The 26387-nt window shown below is 43.6% G+C and overlaps 1 long non-coding RNA gene across 1 annotated transcript; it reads left to right on the top strand.

Annotated features, from left to right (window-relative positions):
- Nucleotides 1–306: 306 nt before the first annotated feature.
- On the top strand, nt 307–26387 carry LOC124263416. Its single transcript, XR_006894837.1, has 4 exons — nt 307–408; nt 24687–24749; nt 25910–26011; nt 26317–26387. It is a non-coding gene; the product is annotated as an uncharacterized LOC124263416 (long non-coding RNA).

The following is a 26387-nucleotide window of genomic DNA, read 5'->3' as shown; positions in this document are numbered from 1 at the left end:
CACGTAGTGTGACCAGAAATGGGAAGCTGATAAGCTGTTTATGAACCTGTTTAGATCACATTTATCTCAAACTTGTCCAAATTCCATGACGGAACAGAAATTGTGAACGCACGATAGTAATGCTGAAAACAATTACCGTGACAAGAAAGCTTTTAGAGGTTATTAGTGTATTCCTCTTTAATAACTCGAGATTACATTGGAGATGTCCAGATATGTTATATCATATCATTCCTCTACCGGATTGTGTTTTTAGGTGTGTATTGTGATGTGCCACATCTGTGCCCTGACGCGGGTATATTAGGATCTGTGACAGCACGGCAAGCCAGTTGATAACAAGAGACGTTGTTATATATATAGTGTTGCGCTTATTTGTTTGCTAACAGTGCTATCTTGCTGACCTGCTGTAAGGTAAGTGGTCAGTCTTGTCCAGTCACTTTGCCTTCCAAGTGTCTCCACCTGTCAGTTACTGAATTGTCTCAACATAGGGTGTGGTATGTCTGTTCATCTTTTATCCTTGATCTTTGTACAGCTCTCTAAGTCGCTGACTTCCTTAAGCAACTTCCTCGAACATTTGACATGCCACTCATTCACTCAGTTCTACATGCTATCAGCCCATTGATACTCATGTTATATGCAGTGTGGGTTTCAGATGATACTGAAGTTGATAAACATGTAGACATAATCTTCGACAAACAATCACGGTTAAAGGTGCCCCAAAGGGTAACTGACGGCCACTATCTAGATTGTTGTTTTTCAGTTGGAAGCACATATTGTCTCATCCGGGCTGACCTTGTGAAGTAATACAATAATGCACAGATTCGTGGAAACTTATGAACCACACGTACGACATGAGAATACGTTTATCATCAATAGAAAGTATGAAGCGGTTATATGACAGGGATCACCATTGACTATTTTGCCAGATAATGAACACCGAACGCGTAAACAACATACAACGACCCCAAGGCTTGCAATAACAACGTTAACCACCCCAAGGCTCGCAATAACAATGAAGGACCCCAAGGCTCGCAATATTATAAGGGTAATGCTGTTTTTGAGGGCATTATCATTTGCAGAAGCCGAGGTCTTCCATTACCTGCCCGACGAAGGAGCGCAGTTGAAAAAGACCGAGGGCTTCTGCAAATGATAATGCCCTCAAAAATAGCATTACCGTTATTATTGCTAAAATACATGGAATTTGTGTTGAAAGGAAAAAGGAAACAATGAAGGAATTTGACTGTAAGTTTACCCAAATCAACTTCTCACGGGTTGACTGCCCGAATGCAATTACGTCACCGAACAATTCAAGTTACGTCACAACAGAAAGTGACGATAATCGACCTTGGCCTTTGACAAGACCATAGCCTGCAACATGTCAAACTATGTCAGTGTTCGGTCTTGGATCAACAACAGCGTTAATAGTGCAATTGTTAAGGTTAGCACCAGCAAGAAACCCAATATTACCGCTATTTAATGCGGGAATTCGGGTTGCTCTGACTTGTTTGACCCAGAATATCTGCCAGTCCAAAGCCAATGTTGAATGAACTGACGCACCCGCTATGACGTCACTTGACAACAGAACTGATAGTGGCCCGTCGTTAAGGTTGTCCGGTCCAATATCATTTGCAGCGGCCCGCAAATTTCTGATAACAGGAGGGCCGTTTCATGATAATTCGATGTGTTTAGCTATAACAAAGTATAACGACCCCAAGGCTCGCAATAACAATGAAGGACCCCAAGGCTCGCACTAACAAGGTATAAGGACCCCAAAGGTATAACGACCCCAAGGCTCGCAGTAACAAGGTATAAGGACCCCAAGGCTCGCAATAACAAGGTATAAGGACCCCAAGGCTCGCAATTACAAGGTATAAGGACCCCAAAGCTTGCAATAACAAGGTATAAGGACCCCAAGGCTCGCAATATCAAGGTATAAGGACCCCAAGGCTCGCAGTAACAAGGTAAAAGAGCTCGCAATAACAAGGTAAAACGACCCCAAGGCTCGCAATAACAAGGTATAACGACCCCAAGGCTCGCAATAACAAGGTATAACGACCCCAAGGCTCGCAATAACAAGGTATAACGACCCCAAGGCTCGCAATAACAAGGTGTAAGGACCCCAAGGCTCGCAATAACAAGGTATACCGACTCCAAGGCTTGCAATAACAAGGTATAAGGACTCCAAGGCTCGCTACAACAAGGTATAAGGACCCCAAGGATCGCAATAACAAGGTATAACGACTCCAAGGCTTGCAAGTACAAGGTATAAGGACCCCAAGGCTCGCAATAACAACGTATAATGACCCAAAGGCTCGCAGTAACAAGGTATAAGGACCCCAAAGGTATAAGGACCCCAAGGCTCGCAGTAACAAGGTATAAGGACCCCAAGGCTCGCAATAACAAGGTATAAGGACCCCAAGGCTCGCAATAACAAGGTATAAGGACCCCAAAGCTTGCAATAACAAGGTATAAGGACCCCAAGGCTCGCAATATCAAGGTATAAGGACCCCAAGGCTCGCAGTAACAAGGTAAAAGAGCTCGCAATAACAAGGTGTAAGGACCCCAAGGCTCGCAATAACAAGGTATACCGACTCCAAGGCTTGCAATAACAAGGTATACCGACTCCAAGGCTCGCAATAACAAGGTATAAGGACCCCAAGGCTCGCAATAACAAGGTATAACGCCTCCAAGGCTCGCAATAACAAGGTTTAAGGACTTCAAGGCTCGCAATAACAAGGTATAACGACTCCAAGGCTTGCAAATACAAGGTATAAGGACCCCAAGGCTCGCAATAACAACGTATAATGACCCAAAGGCTCGCAGTAACAAGGTATAAGGACCCCAAAGGTATAAGGACCCCAAGGCTCGCAGTAACAAGGTATAAGGACCCCAAGGCTCGCAATAACAAGGTATAAGGACCCCAAGGCTCGCAATAACAAGGTATAAGGACCCCAAAGCTTGCAATAACAAGGTATAAGGACCCCAAGGCTCGCAATATCAAGGTATAAGGACCCCAAGGCTCGCAGTAACAAGGTAAAAGAGCTCGCAATAACAAGGTGTAAGGACCCCAAGGCTCGCAATAACAAGGTATACCGACTCCAAGGCTTGCAATAACAAGGTATACCGACTCCAAGGCTCGCAATAACAAGGTATAAGGACCCCAAGGCTCGCAATAACAAGGTATAACGCCTCCAAGGCTCGCAATAACAAGGTTTAAGGACTTCAAGGCTCGCAATAACAAGGTATAACGACCCCAAAGGCATAAGGACCCCAAGGCTCGCTACAACAAGGTATAAGGACTCCAAGGCTCGCTACAACAAGGTATAACGACCCCAAGGCTCGCAATAACAAGGTATAACGACCTCAAGGCTCGCAATAACAAGGTCCAAGGACCCCAAGGCTCGCAATAACAAGGTATAAGGACCCCAAGCCTCGCAATAACAAGTTCTAAGGACCCCAAGGCTAGCAATAACAAGTTCTAAGGACCCCAAGGCTCGCAATAACAAGGTATAACGACTTCAAGGCTCGCAATAACAAGGTATAACGACCCCAAAGGCATAAGGACACCAAACCTCGCTACAACAAGGTATAAGGACTCCAAGGCTCGCTACAACAAGGTATAACGACCTCAAGGCTCGCAATAACAAGGTCCAAGGACCCCAAGGCTCGCAATAACAAGGTATAAGGACCCCAAGGCTCGCAATAACAAGGTATAACGACTTCAAGGCTCGCAATAACAAGGTATAACGACCCCAAAGGCACAAGGACCCCAAGGCTCGCTACAACAAGGAAGAAGGACTCCAAGGCTCACTACAACAAGGTATAAGGACTCCAAGGCTTGCAATAACAAGGCATAACGACCCCAAGGCTCGCAATAACAAGGTATAACGACCCAAGGCTTGCAATAACAAGGTATAACGACCCCAAGGCTCGCAATAACAAGGTATAACGACCCCAAGGCTCGCAATAACAAGGCATAACGACCCCAAGGCTCGCAATACCAAGGTATAATTCCCAAGGCTCGCAATAACAAGGTACAACGACTCCAAGGCTCGCAATAACAAGGTATAACGACCCCAAGGCTCGCAATAACAAGGTATAACGACCCCAAGGCTCGCAATAACAAGGTGTAAGGACCCCAAGGCTCGCAATAACAGGGTATACCGACTCCAAGGCTTGCAATAACAAGGTATAAGGACTCCAAGGCTCGCTACAACAAGGTATAAGGACCCCAAGGCTCGCAATAACAAGGTATAACGACTCCAAGGCTCGCAATAACAAGGTATAAGGACCCCAAGGCTTGCAAATACAAGGTATAAGGACCCCAAGGCTTGCAATAGCAATGAAGGACCCCAAGGCTCGCAATAACAACGTATAATGACCCAAAGGCTCGCAGTAACAAGGTCTAAGGACCCCAAAGGTATAAGGACCCCAAAGGTATAAGGACCCCAAGGCTCGCAGTAACAAGGTATAAGGACCCCAAGGCTCGCAATAACAAGGTATAAGGACCCCAAGGCTCGCAATAACAAGGTATAAGGACCCCAAAGCTTGCAATAACAAGGTATAAGGACCCCAAGGCTCGCAATATCAAGGTATAAGGACCCCAAGGCTCGCAGTAACAAGGTAAAAGAGCTCGCAATAACAAGGTGTAAGGACCCCAAGGCTCGCAATAACAAGGTATACCGACTCCAAGGCTTGCAATAACAAGGTATAAGGACTCCAAGGCTCGCAATAACAAGGTATAACGCCTCCAAGGCTCGCAATAACAAGGTATAACGACCCCAAGGCTCGCAATAACAAGGTTTAAGGACTTCAAGGCTCGCAATAACAAGGTATAACGACCCCAAAGGCATAAGGACCCCAAGGCTCGCTACAACAAGGTATAAGGACTCCAAGGCTCGCTACAACAAGGTATAACGACCCCAAGGCTCGCAATAACAAGGTATAACGACCTCAAGGCTCGCAATAACAAGGTCCAAGGACCCCAAGGCTCGCAATAACAAGGTATAAGGACCCCAAGGCTCGCAATAACAAGTTCTAAGGTACCCAAGGCTCGCAATAACAAGTTCTAAGAACCCCAAGGCTCGCAATAACAAGGCATAACGACTTCAAGGCTCGCAATAACAAGGTATAACGACCCCAAAGGCATAAGGACCCCAAGCCTCGCTACAACAAGGTATAAGGACTCCAAGGCTCGCTACAACAAGGTATAACGACCTCAAGGCTCGCAATAACAAGGTCCAAGGACCCCAAGGCTCGCAATAACAAGGTATAAGGACCCCAAGGCTCGCAATAACAAGGTATAACGACTTCAAGGTTCGCAATAACAAGGTATAACGACCCCAAAGGCAAAAGGACCCCAAGGCTCGCTACAACAACGAAGAAGGACTCCAAGGCTCACTACAACAAGGTATAAGGACCCCAAGGCTCGCAATAACAAGGTATAAGGACTCCAAGGCTTGCAATAACAAGGTATAACGACCCCAATGCTCGCAATAACAAGGTATAACGACCCAAGGCCTGCAATAACAAGGCATAACGACCCCAAGGCTCGCAATAACAAGGTATAATTCCCAAGGCTCGCAATACCAAGGTATAACGACTCCAAGGCTCGCAATAACAAGTTCTAAGGACCCCAAGGCTCGCAATAACAAGTTCTAAGGACCCCAAGGCTCGCAATAACAAGGTATAACGACTTCAAGGCTCGCAATAACAAGGTATAACGACCCCAAAGGCATAAGGACCCCAAGCCTCGCTACAACAAGGTATAAGGACTCCAAGGCTCGCTACAACAAGGTCCAAGGACCCCAAGGCTCGCAATAACAAGGTATAAGGACCCCAAGGCTCGCAATAACAAGGTATAACGACTTCAAGGTTCGCAATAACAAGGTATAACGACCCCAAAGGCTCGCAATAACAAGGTATAACGACCCAAGGCTTGCAATAACAAGGTATAACGACCCCAAGGCTCGCAATAACAAGGTATAACGACCCCAAGGCTCGCAATAACAAGGTATAACGACCCCAAGGCTCGCAATAACAAGGCATAACGACCCCAAGGCTCGCAATACCAAGGTATAATTCCCAAGGCTCGCAATAACAAGGTATAACGACTCCAAGGCTTGCAATAACAAGGTATAACGACCCCAAGGCTCGCAATAACAAGGTATAACGACCCAAGGCTTGCAATAACAAGGTATAACGACCCCAAGGCTCGCAATAACAAGGTATAACGACCCCAAGGCTCGCAATAACAAGGCATAACGACCCCAAGGCTCGCAATACCAAGGTATAATTCCCAAGGCTCGCAATAACAAGGTATAACGACTCCAAGGCTCGCAATAACAAGGTATAACGACCCCAAGGCTCGCAATAACAAGGTATAACGACCCCAAGGCTCGCAATAACAAGGTGTAAGGACCCCAAGGCTCGCAATAACAAGGTATACCGACTCCAAGGCTTGCAATAACAAGGTATAAGGACTCCAAGGCTCGCTACAACAAGGTATAAGGACCCCAAGGCTCGCAATAACAAGGTATAACGACTCCAAGGCTCGCAATAACAAGGTATAAGGACCCCAAGGCTTGCAAATACAAGGTATAAGGACCCCAAGGCTCGCAATAGCAATGAAGGACCCCAAGGCTCGCAATAACAACGTATAATGACCCAAAGGCTCGCAGTAACAAGGTATAAGGACCCCAAAGGTATAAGGACCCCAAGGCTCGCAGTAACAAGGTATAAGGACCCCAAGGCTCGCAATAACAAGGTATAAGGACCCCAAGGCTCGCAATAACAAGGTATAAGGACCCCAAAGCTTGCAATAACAAGGTATAAGGACCCCAAGGCTCGCAATATCAAGGTATAAGGACCCCAAGGCTCGCAGTAACAAGGTAAAAGAGCTCGCAATAACAAGGTGTAAGGACCCCAAGGCTCGCAATAACAAGGTATACCGACTCCAAGGCTTGCAACAACAAGGTATAAGGACTCCAAGGCTCGCAATAACAAGGTATAACGCCTCCAAGGCTCGCAATAACAAGGTATAACGACCCCAAGGCTCGCAATAACAAGGTTTAAGGACTTCAAGGCTCGCAATAACAAGGTATAACGACCCCAAAGGCATAAGGACCCCAAAGCTCGCTACAACAAGGTATAAGGACTCCAAGGCTCGCTACAACAAGGTATAACGACCCCAAGGCTCGCAATAACAAGGTATAACGACCTCAAGGCTCGCAATAACAAGGTCCAAGGACCCCAAGGCTCGCAATAACAAGGTATAAGGACCCCAAGGCTCGCAATAACAAGTTCTAAGGTACCCAAGGCTCGCAATAACAAGTTCTAAGAACCCCAAGGCTCGCAATAACAAGGCAAAACGACTTCAAGGCTCGCAATAACAAGGTATAACGACCCCAAAGGCATAAGGACCCCAAGCCTCGCTACAACAAGGTATAAGGACTCCAAGGCTCGCTACAACAAGGTATAACGACCTCAAGGCTCGCAATAACAAGGTCCAAGGACCCCAAGGCTCGCAATAACAAGGTATAAGGACCCCAAGGCTCGCAATAAGAAGGTATAACGACTTCAAGGTTCGCAATAACAAGGTATAACGACCCCAAAGGCAAAACGACCCCAAGGCTCGCTACAACAACGAAGAAGGACTCCAAGGCTCACTACAACAAGGTATAAGGACTCCAAGGCTTGCAATAACAAGGTATAACGACCCCAATGCTCGCAATAACAAGGTATAACGACCCAAGGCTTGCAATAACAAGGTATAACGACCGCAAGGCTCGCAATTACAAGGTATAACGACCCCAAGGCTCGCAATAACAAGGCATAACGACCCCAAGGCTCGCAATAACAAGGTATAATTCCCAAGGCTCGCAATACCAAGGTATAACGACCCCAAGGCTGGCAATAACAAGGTGTAAGGACCCCAAGGCTCGCAATAACAAGGTATACCGACTCCAAGGCTTGCAATAACAAGGTATAAGGATTCCAAGGCTCGCTACAACAAGGTATAAGGACCCCAAGGCTCGCAATAACAAGGTATAACGACTCCAAGGCTTGCAATAACAAGGTATAAGGACCCCAAGGCTTGCAAATTCAAGGTATAAGGACCCCAAGGCTCGCAATAACAATGAAGGACCCCAAGGCTCGCAATAACAACGTATAATGACCCAAAGGCTCGCAGGAACAAGGTATAAGGACCCCAAAGGTATAAGGACCCCAAGGCTCGCAGTAACAAGGTATAAGGACCCCAAGGCTCGCAATAACAAGGTATAAGGACCCCAAGGCTCGCAATAACAAGGTATAAGGACCCCGAAGCTTGCAATAACAAGGTATAAGGACCCCAAGGCTCGCAATATCAAGGTAAAAGGACCCCAAGGCTCGCAATAACAAGGTATACCGACTCCAAGGCTTGCAATAACAAGGTATAAGGACTCCAAGGCTCGCTCCAACAAGGTATAAGGACCCCAAGGCTCGCTACAACAAGGTATAACGACCCCAAAGGCATAAGGACCCCAAGGCTCGCTACAACAAGGTATAAGGACTCCAAGGCTCGCTACAACAAGGTATAACGACCCCAAGGCTCGCAATAACAAGGTATATCGACCTCAAGGCTCGCAATAACAAGGTCCAAGGACCCCAAGGCTCGCAATAACAAGGTATACCGACTTCAAGGCTTGCAATAACAAGGTATAAGGACTCCAAGGCTCGCTCCAACAAGGTATAAGGACCCCAAGGCTCGCAATAACAAGGTATAACGCCTCCAAGGCTCGCAATAACAAGGTATAACGACTCCAAGGCTCGCAATAACAAGCTATAAGGACCCCAAGGCTCGCAGTAACAAGGTCTAAGGACCCCAAGGCTCGCAACAACAAGGTATAAGGACCCCAAGCCTCGCAATAACAAGGTATAACGACTTCAAGGCACGCAATAACAAGGTATAACGACCCCAAAGGCATAAGGACCACAAGCCTCTCTACAACAAGGTATAAGGACTCCAAGGCTCGCTACAACAAGGTATAACGACCCCAAGGCTCGCAATAACAAGGTCTAAGGACCCGAACGCTCGCAATAACAAGGTATAACGACCCCAAGGCTCGTAATCACAGGGTTTTAAGGACCCCAAGGCTCGCAATAACAAGGTATAACGACCCCAAGGCTCGCAATAACAAGGTATAACGACTTCAAGGTTCGCAATAACAAGGTATAACGACCCCAAAGGCATAAGGACCCCAAGGCTCGCTACAACAAGGAATAAGGACTCCAAGGCTCACTACAACAAGGTATAAGGACCCCAAGGCTCGCAATAACAAGGTATAACGACTCCAAGGCTTGCAATAACAAGGTATAACGACTCCAAGGCTCGCAATAACAAGGTATAAGGGCTCGCAATAACAAGGTATAAGGGCTCGCAATAACAAAGTATAACGACCCCAAGGCTGGCGATGACAAGGTATAGCCACTCCAAGGCTCGCAATAACAAGGTATAAGGGCTTGCAATAACAAGGTATAACGACCCGAGGCTCGCAATAACAAGGTCTAAGGACCCCAAGGCTCGCAATAACAAGGTATAACGACCCCAAGGCTCTCAATAACAAGGTCTAAGGACCCCAAGGCTCGCAATAGCATGGTATAACGATCCCAAGGCTCGCAATAACAAGGTTTAAGGACTTCAAGGCTCGCAATAACAAGGTATAACGACCCCAAAGGCATAAGGACCCCAAGGCTCGCTACAACAAGGTATAAGGACTCCAAGGCTCGCTACAACAAGGTATAACGACCCCAAGGCTCGCAATAACAAGGTATAACGACTCCAAGGCTTGCAATAACAAGGTATAACGACTCCAAGGCTCGCAATAACAAGGTATAAGGGCTTGCAATAACAAGGTATAAGGGCTCGCAAAAACAAAGTATAACGACCCCTAGGCTGGCAATGACAAGGTATAACCACTCCAAGGCTTGCAATAACAAGGTATAACGACTCCAAGGCTTGCAAATACAAGGTATAAGGACCCCAAGGCTCGCAATAACAACGTATAATGACCCAAAGGCTCGCAGTAACAAGGTATAAGGACCCCAAGGATCGCAATAACAAGGTATAACGACTCCAAGGCTTGCAAATACAAGGTATAAGGACCCCAAGGCTCGCAATAACAACGTATAATGACCCAAAGGCTCGCAGTAACAAGGTATAAGGACCCCAAAGGTATAACGACTCCAAGGCTCGCAATAACAAGGTATAAGGGCTTGCAATAACAAGGTATAAGGGCTCGCAATAACAATGTATAACGACCCCAAGGCTCGCAATGACAAGGTATAAGGACCCCAAGGCTTGCAATTACAATGAAGGACCCCAAGGCTCACAATAACAACGTATAAGGACCCCAAGGCTCGCAGTAACAAGGTATAACGACCCCAAAGGTATAACGACCCCAAGGCTCGCAGTAACAAGGTATAAGAACCCCAAGGCTCGCAATAACAAGGTATAACGACTCCAAGGCTCGCAATAACAACACATAAGGACCCCAAGGCTCGCAACAACAAGGTGTAAGGACCCCAAGGCCTGCAATAACAAAGTATAACGACCCCAAGGCTCGGAATAACAAGGTATAACGACCCCAAGGCTCACAATAACAAGGTGTAAGGACCCCAAGGCTCGCAATAACAAGGTATACCGACTCCAAGGCTTGCAATAACAAGGTATAAGGACTCCAAGGCTCGCAATAACAAGGTATAAGGACTCCAAGGCTCGCAATAACAAGGTGTAAGGACCCCAAGGCTCGCAATAACAAGGTATACCGACTCCAAGGCTCGCAATAACAAGGTATAACCACTCCAAGGCTCGCAATAACAAGGTATAAGGGCTCGCAATAACAAGGTATAACGACCTCAAGGCTCGCAATAACAAGGTCCAAGGACCCCAAGGCTCGCAATAACAAGGTATAAGGACCCCAAGGCTCGCAATAACAAGTTCTAAGGTACCCAAGGCTCGCAATAACAAGTTCTAAGAACCCCAAGGCTCGCAATAACAAGGCAAAACGACTTCAAGGCTCGCAATAACAAGGTATAACGACCCCAAAGGCATAAGGACCCCAAGCCTCGCTACAACAAGGTATAAGGACTCCAAGGCTCGCTACAACAAGGTATAACGACCTCAAGGCTCGCAATAACAAGGTCCAAGGACCCCAAGGCTCGCAATAACAAGGTATAAGGACCCCAAGGCTCGCAATAAGAAGGTATAACGACTTCAAGGTTCGCAATAACAAGGTATAACGACCCCAAAGGCAAAACGACCCCCAAGGCTCGCTACAACAACGAAGAAGGACTCCAAGGCTCACTACAACAAGGTATATAGGACTCCAAGGCTTGCAATAACAAGGTATAACGACCCCAATGCTCGCAATAACAAGGTATAACGACCCAAGGCTTGCAATAACAAGGTATAACGACCGCAAGGCTCGCAATTACAAGGTATATAACGACCCCAAGGCTCTGCAATAACAAGGCATAACGACCCCAAGGCTCGCAATAACAAGGTATAATTCCCAAGGCTCGCAATACCAAGGTATAACGACCCCAAGGCTGGCAATAACAAGGTGTAAGGACCCCAAGGCTCGCAATAACAAGGTATACCGACTCCAAGGCTTGCAATAACAAGGTATAAGGATTCCAAGGCTCGCTACAACAAGGTATAAGGACCCCAAGGCTCGCAATAACAAGGTATAACGACTCAAGGCTTGCAATAACAAGGTATAAGGACCCCAAGGCTTGCAAATTCAAGGTATAAGGACCCCAAGGCTCGCAATAACAATGAAGGACCCCAAGGCTCGCAATAACAACGTATAATGACCCAAAGGCTCGCAGGAACAAGGTATAAGGACCCCAAAGGTATAAGGACCCCAAGGCTCGCAGTAACAAGGTATAAGGACCCCAAGGCTCGCAATAACAAGGTATAAGGACCCCAAGGCTCGCAATAACAAGGTATAAGGACCCCGAAGCTTGCAATAACAAGGTATAAGGACCCCAAGGCTCGCAATAACAAGGTATAACGCCTCCAAGGCTCGCTCCAACAAGGTATAACGACCCCAAGGCTCGCAATAACAAGGTATAACGCCTCCAAGGCTCGCAATAACAAGGTATAACGACCCCAAGGCTCGCAATAACAAGCTATAAGGACCCCAAGGCTCGCAGTAACAAGGTCTAAGGACCCCAAGGCTCGCAACAACATGGTATAAGGACCCCAAGGCTCGCAATAACAAGGTTTAAGGACTTCAAGGCTCGCTACAACAAGGTATAACGACCCCAAAGGCATAAGGACCCCAAGGCTCGCTACAACAAGGTATAAGGACTCCAAGGCTCGCTACAACAAGGTATAACGACCCCAAGGCTCGCAATAACAAGGTATATCGACCTCAAGGCTCGCAATAACAAGGTCCAAGGACCCCAAGGCTCGCAATAACAAGGTATACCGACTTCAAGGCTTGCAATAACAAGGTATAAGGACTCCAAGGCTCGCTCCAACAAGGTATAAGGACCCCAAGGCTCGCAATAACAAGGTATAACGCCTCCAAGGCTCGCAATAACAAGGTATAACGACTCCAAGGCTCGCAATAACAAGCTATAAGGACCCCAAGGCTCGCAGTAACAAGGTCTAAGGACCCCAAGGCTCGCAACAACAAGGTATAAGGACCCCAAGCCTCGCAATAACAAGGTATAACGACTTCAAGGCACGCAATAACAAGGTATAACGACCCCAAAGGCATAAGGACCACAAGCCTCTCTACAACAAGGTATAAGGACTCCAAGGCTCGCTACAACAAGGTATAACGACCCCAAGGCTCGCAATAACAAGGTCTAAGGACCCGAACGCTCGCAATAACAAGGTATAACGACCCCAAGGCTCGTAATCACAGGGTTTTAAGGACCCCAAGGCTCGCAATAACAAGGTATAACGACCCCAAGGCTCGCAATAACAAGGTATAACGACTTCAAGGTTCGCAATAACAAGGTATAACGACCCCAAAGGCATAAGGACCCCAAGGCTCGCTACAACAAGGAATAAGGACTCCAAGGCTCACTACAACAAGGTATAAGGACCCCAAGGCTCGCAATAACAAGGTATAACGACTCCAAGGCTTGCAATAACAAGGTATAACGACTCCAAGGCTCGCAATAACAAGGTATAAGGGCTCGCAATAACAAGGTATAAGGGCTCGCAATAACAAAGTATAACGACCCCAAGGCTGGCGATGACAAGGTATAGCCACTCCAAGGCTCGCAATAACAAGGTATAAGGGCTTGCAATAACAAGGTATAACGACCCGAGGCTCGCAATAACAAGGTCTAAGGACCCCAAGGCTCGCAATAACAAGGTATAACGACCCCAAGGCTCTCAATAACAAGGTCTAAGGACCCCAAGGCTCGCAATAGCAAGGTATAACGATCCCAAGGCTCGCAATAACAAGGTTTAAGGACTTCAAGGCTCGCAATAACAAGGTATAACGACCCCAAAGGCATAAGGACCCCAAGGCTCGCTACAACAAGGTATAAGGACTCCAAGGCTCGCTACAACAAGGTATAACGACCCCAAGGCTCGCAATAACAAGGTATAACGACTCCAAGGCTTGCAATAACAAGGTATAACGACTCCAAGGCTCGCAATAACAAGGTATAAGGGCTTGCAATAACAAGGTATAAGGGCTCGCAAAAACAAAGTATAACGACCCCTAGGCTGGCAATGACAAGGTATAACCACTCCAAGGCTTGCAATAACAAGGTATAACGACTCCAAGGCTCGCAATAACAAGGTATAAGGGCTTGCAATAACAAGGTATAGGGCTCGCAATAACAAGGTATAACGACCCCAAGGCTCGCAATGACAAGGTATAAGGACCCCAAGGCTTGCAATTACAATGAAGGACCCCAAGGCTCACAATAACAACGTATAAGGACCCCAAGGCTCGCAGTAACAAGGTATAACGACCCCAAAGGTATAACGACCCCAAGGCTCGCAGTAACAAGGTATAAGAACCCCAAGGCTCGCAATAACAAGGTATAACGACTCCAAGGCTCGCAATAACAACACATAAGGACCCCAAGGCTCGCAACAACAAGGTGTAAGGACCCCAAGGCCTGCAATAACAAAGTATAACGACCCCAAGGCTCACAATAACAAGGTGTAAGGACCCCAAGGCTCGCAATAACAAGGTATACCGACTCCAAGGCTTGCAATAACAAGGTATAAGGACTCCAAGGCTCGCAATAACAAGGTATAAGGACTCCAAGGCTCGCAATAACAAGGTATAAGGACCCCAAGGCTCGCAATAACAAGGTATAATGACCCCAAGGCTCGCAATAACAAGGTATAACGACCCCAAGGCTCACAATAACAAGGTGTAAGGACCCCAAGGCTCGCAATAACAAGGTATACCGACTCCAAGGCTCGCAATAACAAGGTATAACCACTCCAAGGCTCGCAATAACAAGGTATAAGGGCTCGCAATAACAAGGTATAACGACCCCAAGGCTCGCAATAACAAGGTATAACGACCCCAAAGGCATAAGGACCCCAAGGCTCGCTACAACAAGGTATAAGGACTCCAAGGCTCGCTACAACAAGGTATAACGACCCCAAGGCTCGCAATAACAAGGTCTAAGGACCCCAAGGCTCGCAATAACAAGGTATAACGACCCCAAGGCTCGCAATAACTAGGTATAACGACTTCAAAGCTCGCAATAACAAGGTATAACGACCCCAAAGGCATAAGGACCCCAAGGCTCGCTACAACAAGGTATAAGGACTCCAAGGCTCGCTAAAACAAGGTATAACGACCCCAAGGCTCGCAATAACAAGGTATAACGACTCCAAGGTTTGCAATAACAAGGTATAACGACTCCAAGGCTCGCAATAGCAAGGTATAAGGGCTCGCAATAACAAGGTATAAGGGCTCGCAATAACAAGGTTTAACGACCCCAAGGCTGGCAATAACAAGGTATAACAACTCCAAGACTCGCAATAACAAGGTATAAGGGCTGGCAATAACAAGGTATAACGACCCCAAGGCTCGCAATGACAAGGTATAAGGACCCCAAGGCTCGCAATAACAAGGTATAAGGACCCCAAGGCTCTCAATAACAAGGTATAAGGACCCGAAGGCTCGCAATAAGAAGGTATAACGATCCAAGGCTCGCAATACCTCGCCGCAGGTGTCCTTTTTTACATGGGATGTTCGCGAACGCTCATGAACATACCGGGAACATTCGCTCAACCGGACGCAGAACTGTACTGTTTGAGCACTGCATGAGCACCTGTCATCTCATTTGAAGTCACAATGTCGACAGAGTCGGAGGCAGAAATACTCGCTGCAAGCCAGGAAATAGAGGCTCTCACTGCTGTACAGATACAACAGTGGCGGATCCAGAAGGAGGGGGGAGAGGGGTTCGAACCCCCTCCCTTTTTTGAAAATGACTTAAGATCACATTGAAGATTTTTTCTTCGCGTTGGCGGAGCCAATGGGGTTCAGAGTGTAAGGTCTTCAGGCCCACATAACACGGAACAAAGATGTACAAATAACAGACGTTTACTTGACGAAGACAAAGACGAGACTGACTACAACTGAGAAACAATCACACAACACAGTTGACAAGTCCACGTGCAGGCGCACGATATTGATGGATGCGTTCGTGCCATGCTGTCCAAATACCGGGAACAACCTCACAAGGACCAAACATAACAACATAGGGAGCGAAACCCGTGGTACGATTTTACAACGAATTATGTGCAAACACAATTTCTGGCAAAACTCACGTTTTGTCACACTCTGCTGTTTTCACTAAAGACGTTTTTAATGTTCTGTGAGCTCTTTCAACTGGATTAGCCTGAGGTCTAGCAACTGGGGTATAACTGCATCTAATTCCCCACTTGGAAGTAAACACATAAAACTCTTTTGATGTAAAAACAGTACCATTATCCATATGTAGAACACTGGGTGGACCAAATATGGAAAACAGACGTTCAAGCACTGTTGTCGCACTAGATGTCTTCGCCGTACGAACTGGAAAGGCGAAAAACATCCTACTCAAACCATCTAAACATGTAAACACATACAAATAACCACAAGACGAACGTGGAAGTGGGCCAACAAAATCACAATGAAGAAACTCCCAAGGACGCGAAGCAGTAACAGTAACACCTAACGGAGACCTTGCTATAGCATGTGGACCCTCTATACACACAGTACATTTCTCCACTATTTCAGCTACCTCACGTTGTGTAACTGAAGAATCAACTTTTTGTGCTAATTGCCATGTTCTTTTTACACCAAAGTGACCCAGTTCATGTGCTTTGAGAATAATATCACGTGGTTTTTCTTGACCTCTAGTCACAGCTAGCACTGGTAATTCATTGGCGTCTCCAACAGGCTTACGACTCAAAATATCACTTGGAATGTTTTCATTTCCTGGAATGTGATCAATGTCAAATGAGTACTCAGAAAGTTCTAAGCTCCATCTTGCGAGTTTCTCTGATTTTGATGTCTAATGTATGTCAGAGGTTTATGATCTGTTCTCAAACGAAACGTCTTCCCGAAAACATAGGGTCGAAATTTTCTAACAGCCCAAATTATCGCTAGTGCTTCTCGGTGGATAGTGGAATAATTTCGTTCAGTTTTGGAAAGTTTCTTTGAAGCTTAACTGATGGGATGGTCATCTTGCAAAATCACTCCCGCTAAACCTGTCTTACTAGCATCTGCTTGTATTATGAATTGCGACGCCTCTGCACTCAAATCAGGATGTTTCAAAACAGGGTAAGACGTCAAGATCAACTTGAGCCTATCAAAAGATTCCTGATGTGGCGACTGCCAACAGTAGACACGCTTTTCAACAACACGACTGAAAGACATAATAAGATCTGAAAAATTTGAAATGAACCTCTGAAAGTACGTTGCAAGGCCTACCAACGAACGAACTTCTTCCCATGAAGTCGGAACCGGAAACTGCCTGATTGCTTCCAAACCTTTATTTCCTGGACTCACACCTGAAGCAGAAATCTCATAACCTAGATATTGGACACTCTCCATGAAGAAAAAACATTTGTCTGGCCTTAAAGTAACGCAACTGGATGCAATTTTTTCAAATACCTGTCTCAACTGTCCAAATGTTCATCAGCTGTACGGGAATGGACTAACACATCGTCCAAATACACTAAACCATGATCACGAGTTCATCCACCTAGTACTACATGCATCATACGCTGAAAGGCCAATTGCGCAGTCTTTAACCCGAAACACATTCGTTTGAACTGGTAAACACCTGAGCTTGTTTGAAATGCAGTGAGAGGACGAGATTGTTCGGCAAGATTTACCTGGTTATACGCTGCATTCATGTCAAGTGTGCAGAAATATTTTGAATTCTTAAGTCTCATAAGTGCTTCACTTGGAGACATCAATGGAAAAATTTCATCTTTTATCTGCTTGTTGATAGCGCGTAGGTCCAGACAAAATCTCAGAGATGAATCAGATTTGCGTACCAAAACGATTGGTGATAATACAGTAGAGTTACTTGGTTCAACTATGTCCTGCTCAATCATAGATTGTGTCTGTTTGTCGATAATGTCATCAAAATGGGGACCGAACTGCCGTCGACCATGTCGCACTTGACAGAGATCAGCATCTTCCTTAAGGTTCAGTTCATAGGTAAAGCCTTTCACAAAACCTAACCCACAAAATATGTTTTTCTCATATTGCTTCAACAAACTGCATAATTTTTACTTTTGTTCATTGTCAATAGAACCTATATTCCAATTTGTGGAACTAGAATCCGAAGACACAGAATCATTTACAGGCTGATTGCCGGCAATGTTAGACGCCTGGCCTACTGTCTGACACCTATAAACACGCTTGCTGACAACATCGGGATTCATAACGGCAACATAAGCATCATCAGTTCCAGAAACAGATCTACCAACTATCAACCCAGTCCTAGATTCAAACTCAGAATGTTTTTCTATCATCATATGTTCGGCAACAGTATTTGACTGACTAATAGATACTCTCAAGATTGCTTGACTTCTTGGTGGGATAGTAGTACTTTCAGCAATATGAACCTTGTGTACACTTCCATCAGTAACTAGATATCTAAAGTCCGCTGACTTTTCCTTTGGCTTAATGACTATTTCCTCAAACCTACACATAAAGTCCCATCCTAGCAACAAATGGTCATCACGAACATCCAACACATGGAATCTACAATCATGGATTTCACCACTGATCTGTATAGTTGTATCGAACACACCGATAACGCACAAAGAACCCGACAGATCAGTAAATTTAGATTTTGTCACTTCTAGACAAACACCATTTTGAAAAGCCCCCTTAAGCAAAGACACACTTATGCACGAGACGCTAGCTCCACTATCTATGATTGCAGTGAAAGAATCGCTACCAAGACGGATTTGTGTGGTTGGTGAATTTTGAGGAATTAAGGGAAAGTAACTGTTGGTGTCTGAAGAAACACAATATACATGGGATTTATCTGGACATTTAGTCGCAATGTGTCCATATTTTCGACAGTTGTAACACCGAATGTTTCTGTACTTTGACATATCACTCGCCTCTGTATCACGGCATTCAGCTGCTGACTTTAAGGAACAAAACTTGCTACGACTATTTGATGAACCCAAATCCCGTTTCTTCTTGTAACACTGTCGCTCCTTGTGACCTTGCTTCTTGCAATAATTGCACTTGATAAGAAACTCATCACTGTCCTCACACAGAGAACCCGCAAGACGTCTAGCCATGTCTACAAGAGCATCAAATTTTGGAGATTTAGATTGTTGACAAATGGCAATGTTCAGTTGTTCTCTCAATTTCTTACTTGACAAGCCATCAAAAAATCTTTGAGCACAGAGTTCATTTTTGTTTGCTTTTGCGAATGAGGGGTATGCTTCATCAACCTTGACCTGAAGACGGTGGGCGAAATCATCAATAGATTCATGGAGTTTTTGACACATGTCTCTGAACTCCCTAGCAGCAGTTTGAGTACGCTCTTGGGTTCTATCAAGTTCCTTAATCAAAGCGGTTTTAAGACTTACATAAGAAGTTTTGTTTTCATCAGAAATATCGTTGAATACTCGTGAGCCAAACCCTGCAGGAAGTACTAAAGCTAAGCCACGTAACTTTTTATCAGAGTTCCAGTTTAGGCCCCAAGCTTTCACTTCATACACATTTTCAATAAAGTTCGCAAAAGTTGACCGTTTGGGATCAAACAGAGGAATTGTGAAACGCTTGATATCGCCAGAATGTTCTTGACTTGTACCACCTTCAGCCATGATGAAATGAAGAGTATTTTTGCTTAAATGTTCAATGTCACAGAAGACGAAAAAGTTAAACCACAAGGTCAAAATGGCAAAATGGAACAAACTCACGTTACAGTTCGATGAAGAGCACATGCCTTGAATTCTTCTTAAAGTCGCACTTTCTTCAAAGTCCTTCCATGTGTCCACACTATCCCACCGCTGCCACCATTGTAAGGTCTTCAGGCCCACATAACACGCAACACAGATGCACAAATAACAGACGTTTACTCGACGAAGACAAAGACGAGACTGACTACAATTGAGAAACAATCACACGACACAGTTGACAAGTCCACGTGCAGGCGCACGCTCTTGATGGATGCGTTCGTGCGATGCTGTCCAAATACCGGGAACAACCTCACAAGGGGGTTCGAACCCCCTGAACCCCGTCCTTTCAAAATTCCTGGATCCGTCCATGTACATGCTGGTACAGTCGTCAACCAATTGGCCACTACACATTGCATAAAGTGGTTCCCGAACTTTGTTGTAAAGCAGGTATAACCGGACATATGACAAACCACCCTCTAAGGGTCACTACAGCAAGGAAACTGTATGAGAAAGACAACCGCTTATGACGTGAAGATGAACCAATGCAAAGTGAATGGGAACATATCGTACCGAGGTGTGTAATTAGAGAATAACCAACGAGGTACGAGTGATTACGGGAAATATGCCCGAGTTGAAATAATGTTCAGTTTATTTCCCGTAATCACTCGTACCTCGTTGGTTATTCTATTTATTACCCATAATGTAATTTAAAAGGAAGAACCACGAAATAAAAACCACCCGGAGACAGGACTTGTGACCTTAAACAGCTGATTCGTATTCATGCGCGTATTAAACGTAACTTCTCCAGCGGTAATAACATAACTACGCTATGGAAATAGTACATCATAAAATTGCTTTAAAATACAACAAAATTATTATGTCTGGAATAATTAATTAAAATTTGTTAATATGATAAAAATGATCTTTTAAATATATCATTGAACTTAATAAGAGCTAAACATTTATTCTATCAAGTCAGTGCGACGGAACATCGTTCATTCACGACTGACGTGTTTTCTAGTGACGGGTGACGGTGTAGTGTTGAAACACACTCTGGCAAAAACCTGTCAATTTTTAGGAAAGTCAACGGTTAAAAGTTGGGAAATCTAAAAGACAACCATCCCACGAATACATCTAGAAAAAGTTTTCTGTCAAGAAACTCAACAAGTTTGAAGATTAAACAACATTTTGTTCTGTGGAAGGCGTGTTACACTCTCGTCTTAGTAGAGTACAGCAGTTCCAAGAAGGATAACTCTAGTCGGAATCCGAGTCTGTGAAATGTGTCAATCTCTGCATCGGCTACTGGGACCAACCTCTCAGATTGATTAGAAATGCATGGATATAAAAAGTCATCTTGAAGAAGAACATTTAGCACTGATTCCGGTAAGACAGGAGCTGTTTTCTGGTTCGATGGCATGGACGCCGTGTCCGACTTACTTGTTACACTTTCAGATAACATCTTTAGTCAGTATCTTGCTGTTTCTATTTCCCCGAATTCAGTTTCAACAAAAAACAGGTTTGGGGAATTCAAGGGCTGTAAAATTCTTATCACTCTTCCTATTTGGTCACCGTCAACTTTAACTAGGTAAGTGACCTTGATCGGGGTTAGCCTAACGGCGGCCATGTTTGTTTACAAACAATGCAAACGATTGTTTGGTGGTTTTTTGAAAGATTATATAATTTAAAAAGACTACTATTTATAACGCCGTTTTATTCCAAAATAATAACGTCTAATAAAAAGAATATTCATATTCTTTAACCTTAATGTTTTCTTTTTTAGATCTCAGAGTGTGTGATTACATTACTTAATGTCAATTTATCAATGAATCGATGAAACTTTATGAATGAACGCAGTGTGTGAAAGTAGTTCCGGCATCCGATGAAAATGTACAAATATACGATCAACCAATCAACGTTGAGAATCACTAAATTGCACATTGTGCAAATATCAAAAAGATATTACACGGGATCTCCTCACCCGTATGGGTAATGACAAGGTATAACGACCACAAGGCTCGCAATAACAAGGTATAACGACCACAAGGCTCGCAATAACAAGGTATAACGACCCCAAGGCTCGCAATAACAAGGTATAACGACCACAAGGCTCGCAATAACAAGGTATAACGACCACAAGGCTCGCAATAACAAGTTATAACGACCCCAAGGCTCGCAATAACAAAGTATAACGACCCCTGCCATGATATGTATAGTGTTGGTTTTCCTAGTTCTGCCTTAAAATCATATGAATCTGATATGTCCATCAATTAAATAATAATTTATTATTCATTATATTATTATTTATTTCATTTCCCATCAACGTTTGCTTAAAAAAAGCAGGATTCTTAAAACATACCTTATTATCATTTCCAGTGAATTAATCAAAATGACAGTTGTAATATTATACTCCTAAAGTGTACCAATATATGCGAATAATTTCTGTTGTAACAAAACTTCAAATATTGTTCTCATAATTAAGATAAACACTTTATTTCACTCCGTACAATACTCCAGAAAGTCAATATTCTTCTCACATAGTTCGATCAACATGGAGGAAAGTAATTCAATTTAAAGTCCATGCATCTCTTCATAACAATTCTGAAATATTTAAAGCATGGTTTTATAGGTTGTTTTTTTTGAGTAATATTACAACTGTCATTTTGATTAATTCACTAGAAATGATAGCAAGGTATGTTTTAAGAATCTTGCTTTTTTTTAGTAAACGTAGAAGGATCATAAAATAAATAATAATCTAACCAATTATAAATAATTATTCAATTGATTGAGATATCAGATTCATATGATTTTAAGGCAGAACTAGGCAAACAAACACTATACATATCATGGCAGGACAATCACTTGGTATTAACTTAGTTTCTTGGCCCCTGCCTTTAGATGTTGTTTAAATAATGTATTTACTAATAAGATAATTCTGAAAGTGGTTGCTAGTATCATAACTCATTAAAATTATTTCAACATCCAGAGAATCTGAAAAAGCAAAGCCTACGTTTTGGTCACACCCTGGTCAGGCGTTATCCAGTCCTGGAACAGAATAATTTACAAAAGTCTCAGTTGACTTTTCATGTAACGGAATAAATACTGAAACATATATTTAACTCATATTTGATGTAATTCTTCGTATACATCATCAGTTTATTTAGGTGGTTACTATTATTTGAAGACAAAGCTAGTGTTTATTAAGATGTTGGTTTTGGACAAACTGTTCAAGATTTGTTGATGGTTATTTGGAAAACGAGCTTCATATCAAATTGCACACAGGTTTGTAGGAGCTGAACGCTTCAGGACATTTTCATGTGTTTTCCTAAACCTTTGTTATGAGTTTTACCAAATTTTGAATCATCTTTACTATAATTTTTATGACACTCGTAAGTATCTCAGAAAAGGAAATAGATCAAAATCAGTGTTATGTCCTCCAGGGATATGGTCTCAGATCTAATAAAACAAAGATTATCGTTATGTAATTGTATTGACGAAAAGCTTTGAACATAGGATATATTCTTTGCACCTTATTTACACTAATAGTTAGCAGTTATACAACTCTGATGAAAAAATAATACATCTGTATTTTATGTAACATTGTATTTCAATGCTAGTTAATTGTTCGGATAACTGTGGATCCTCTGTTAAAAGATTTTGCATCACAGGTTTCCTATTTCTGGAAGATGGGTCAGTGTACAGGTGCAGACTATCTCGGATCTTCTTTGTGTTCTGGTGCTGTGACATACCTGTACATAAACGCTGGCAGTTCATGAAGTCCAGTATTGTGGAAGTTTGTATGTAAATTAGGATTCCACAACAAAGTACATATAGAAAATAAAATGGAAAGGATGATTAAAAAATGGATTTCCTTATATTCAGTGTCATTTTAGGATTGTGTACTGATTTTGAAGAGGGAAACTTTACTGAGAATGGCTGCAGATCAGCTGTTGAATATTTGCTTCTGGGTATGTCCAGATACATCCATGGAAACATACTGTTTACAAGCCCAATTACCTTTTCCAGATTTCCAAATTAGATCAAATAGGTTATGCTGTGATTGATTTGGTTACATTAATTATATCGATATACAGACAAATAAGGTGCACGAAGTAGTAGACGGGAAATACTTTCTGCTTTTTATTTACCATTCTTTTAATTCATTAAAAGATAGAAACACATGTTTTGAGGTTATTGATTTAACTAAATTGGAACAACGCCAACGAATAACTATTAGTAAAGGAGCCTTGCGCAGTGTTGACAATCTATTTATAGATACCGAAACGATCTGCAACCTGAACATGTGGTTGTGTTCACGGTTTTTATAAAATCATGATGGGAATTTTTATAAAAACACCAAACTTCAGTTACGTTTCCCCTGCTAATATCTTTGATGGGGTGAATTGCCAGATAAATTAATTGATTCGAAGAAAATACGCTTCCTACTCTCAGCAGGTGGTCGAGACGATTTTTCATCGGGCATGTAACTCATTTTCACTCGCCAATTGCAATCTGCCAGCTAAAATATATTAAAAATCACATACGTATAACTTGCCTCTTTAAATATCATTCACAAACGACGGATACCAAAGTACCACGAGCAGAATTCATCAAAAACGTTTGCAATCACGTACGTTTCGCCGGCGGTGACGCCATTGTGATTATAGTAAGTGGTTGTCCCCCCAACGTCAAAAACTAAGAGGGCGGGGCTTATCGGCCGGGACTAGATCGGTTTATTCAAAGTATTCGAACAAAGATACAGTGACGACAAAGATTCCGTGTAATGCTGTTTTGTCAAAAACACCGAAACACTAGTTTGCGAGCCCTTATGTTTGTTTGTTTGTTGTGCGTAACGCCACCTCAGCAATATTCCAGCTATATGGCGACGGTGTCTTAATAATGGACCAGACAATCCGGTGAACAATCCTAGCACACAGCGACTGAAGTGCCGCGCACAAGCATAGGGTGTTCTTCATTTTGCCACAAGGACAGAAGAATAGGTCGTGTTGATCGTTACCTCTGTCAGTGTAACTGATTCTGTTCATTGACGTCATCTAATTGATTTCTGTCATCGTTATTGTATAGACTAGCAGGTTGTATTTGATGTGAAAGGCAAAACACTTAGACGGACTACACTTTGAGTTTTTAACACCAAGGACAGGGTAGAACTGCACCCTTCGTTCTATGCCGCTTGTTATCAGGAATGCTGAAATTTATGGTATCCAAAAATATTAACTAAACTTGTTCTGTACGTCATCAAATTACGTTGGTATTTTGTACACAGCTGTAGACGATGACGCGTGCCTGGCTGGTGCTTGCCGTGTGTGGCGTGGGGACGTTCCTGTCGGTAGGTACCAGTTTGTGTTGACAGAGACCCTGCTTAACTGTGATAGTAGTTATTGTCTGAATGAGGAAGACCCTGGAATCACAGTTCTGTCATAAGAAGCGACATAGTGGATGTGGTGTTCAGGGTCGATAACTGGACTGATATCAAACCATCGTACTTCTGTATAGCTTTATTTTGGCGTTGTCATGACAATAACCGTTACTTGGCTATCAGTGAGGTGCGATAGATAGTAGAAGATGGTCTCACCCAATAGGGTATGTATGTTAGTTGTTTAAAGCTGCAATATATTCTAGATATATGGCTGTGGTCTGTAAATAATCGAGTCAGACAATCCGGTGACCAACAGCGTGAGCATCGATCTACGCAACTGGGATACGATGACATGACTCAACCATGCCAGTGAGCCTGACCACCCGATCACGATTGCCGCCTCTAACGACAAACATTGGAAGGTTTTCAATTTTAACTCGGATCTTCACGGGTTCAAGTTATAGCAAGACTGATGACTGTTGCAAACATTGAGCATTGTCAATTATCTGTATACAGACCGCAGTCATATAGCTGTGGTACTGTGCTTACAATAACACCATTTTTATGGTTCCACGTACTACATGGTATAATTTCTTTGAGAGGCATTTTAGAAGTTGTATGGATGAAGGAAAACCAAGTTCTATGGATAATCAACTTCTTAATGGGTGCGACGTTTCGGTGTAAGTACTAACACAGTTATCAAGCAAGCGATACAAAGAGTTGGCTTGGGTATGGTCGGCTATGGCGGATTTGGAGGTTTTTTTTCTGGACTGAAGTTTTGTGTGTAGTACCTACACTGAAATTGCGCACCCATTGCAATAAAGAAGTTGACTATCCATAGAACTTGGTTTTCCTACATGGTATAATATGAGTGGTTTATCCACCTGAATGGTATCAGAGTAGTGGTTTATCCATCTAAATGGTATCACATTATAGGTTTATCCTTCTGAACGGTATGATATTAGTTGTTTATCCATCTGAATGGTATCGCATTGGTGGTTTATCCATCTGAATCGAATCGCATTTCTTGTTTATCCATCTGAATTGCATCACATTTCAATACCCTCCTAATTTATGTTTGTGAACTAGTCTTCACACCGGCTCAGGGTTTGTTTAAAATCTGCTTATAGACGGCGTCCTTGACACCAGAGGGACACCGTGTTCGGAAACGTGACGCCACAGTCGTCTACAACCACGGCGTTGTCGTTGTCGAACCGGGCAACTCGGATGACGTAAAGTGTTCTTCCACAGGAGGAATAGTCCTTTAATCTAGTCAGTGTATTACAAGGTATGGCTATGTACATGATGTGCACGTTAATCGTTGTCCAGCATCAGAATGGGACATATGTGGACTCGACGTTTCAACCAAACATTCCTTTATATGAAATTAAAATTATGATGTTGAATTGCGAAAAATGCATTGTATAGGAACCTCATAATGATGGGATTTGGAAATTTAACGTTCTGCAACATTGATGCAATGTGTCCTGTAATAGTTGATAACAATGGCTGACACTTTTGTGGTATTTGTTCTCAGGATGATTCCAGCGAAGAAACTGAGGAAGAATCACATTTAAATATCACGATGATAGACCAGGTTAGCAATTT

Source organism: Haliotis rubra, unplaced genomic scaffold (assembly GCF_003918875.1).
Source record: "Haliotis rubra isolate DU_JTF1 unplaced genomic scaffold, ASM391887v1 Scf880, whole genome shotgun sequence".
Lineage (NCBI taxonomy): Eukaryota > Metazoa > Mollusca > Gastropoda > Lepetellida > Haliotidae > Haliotis > Haliotis rubra.
The sequence above is the reverse complement of the archived record's forward strand: the minus strand, read 5'-3'. Positions and strand labels throughout refer to the sequence as shown.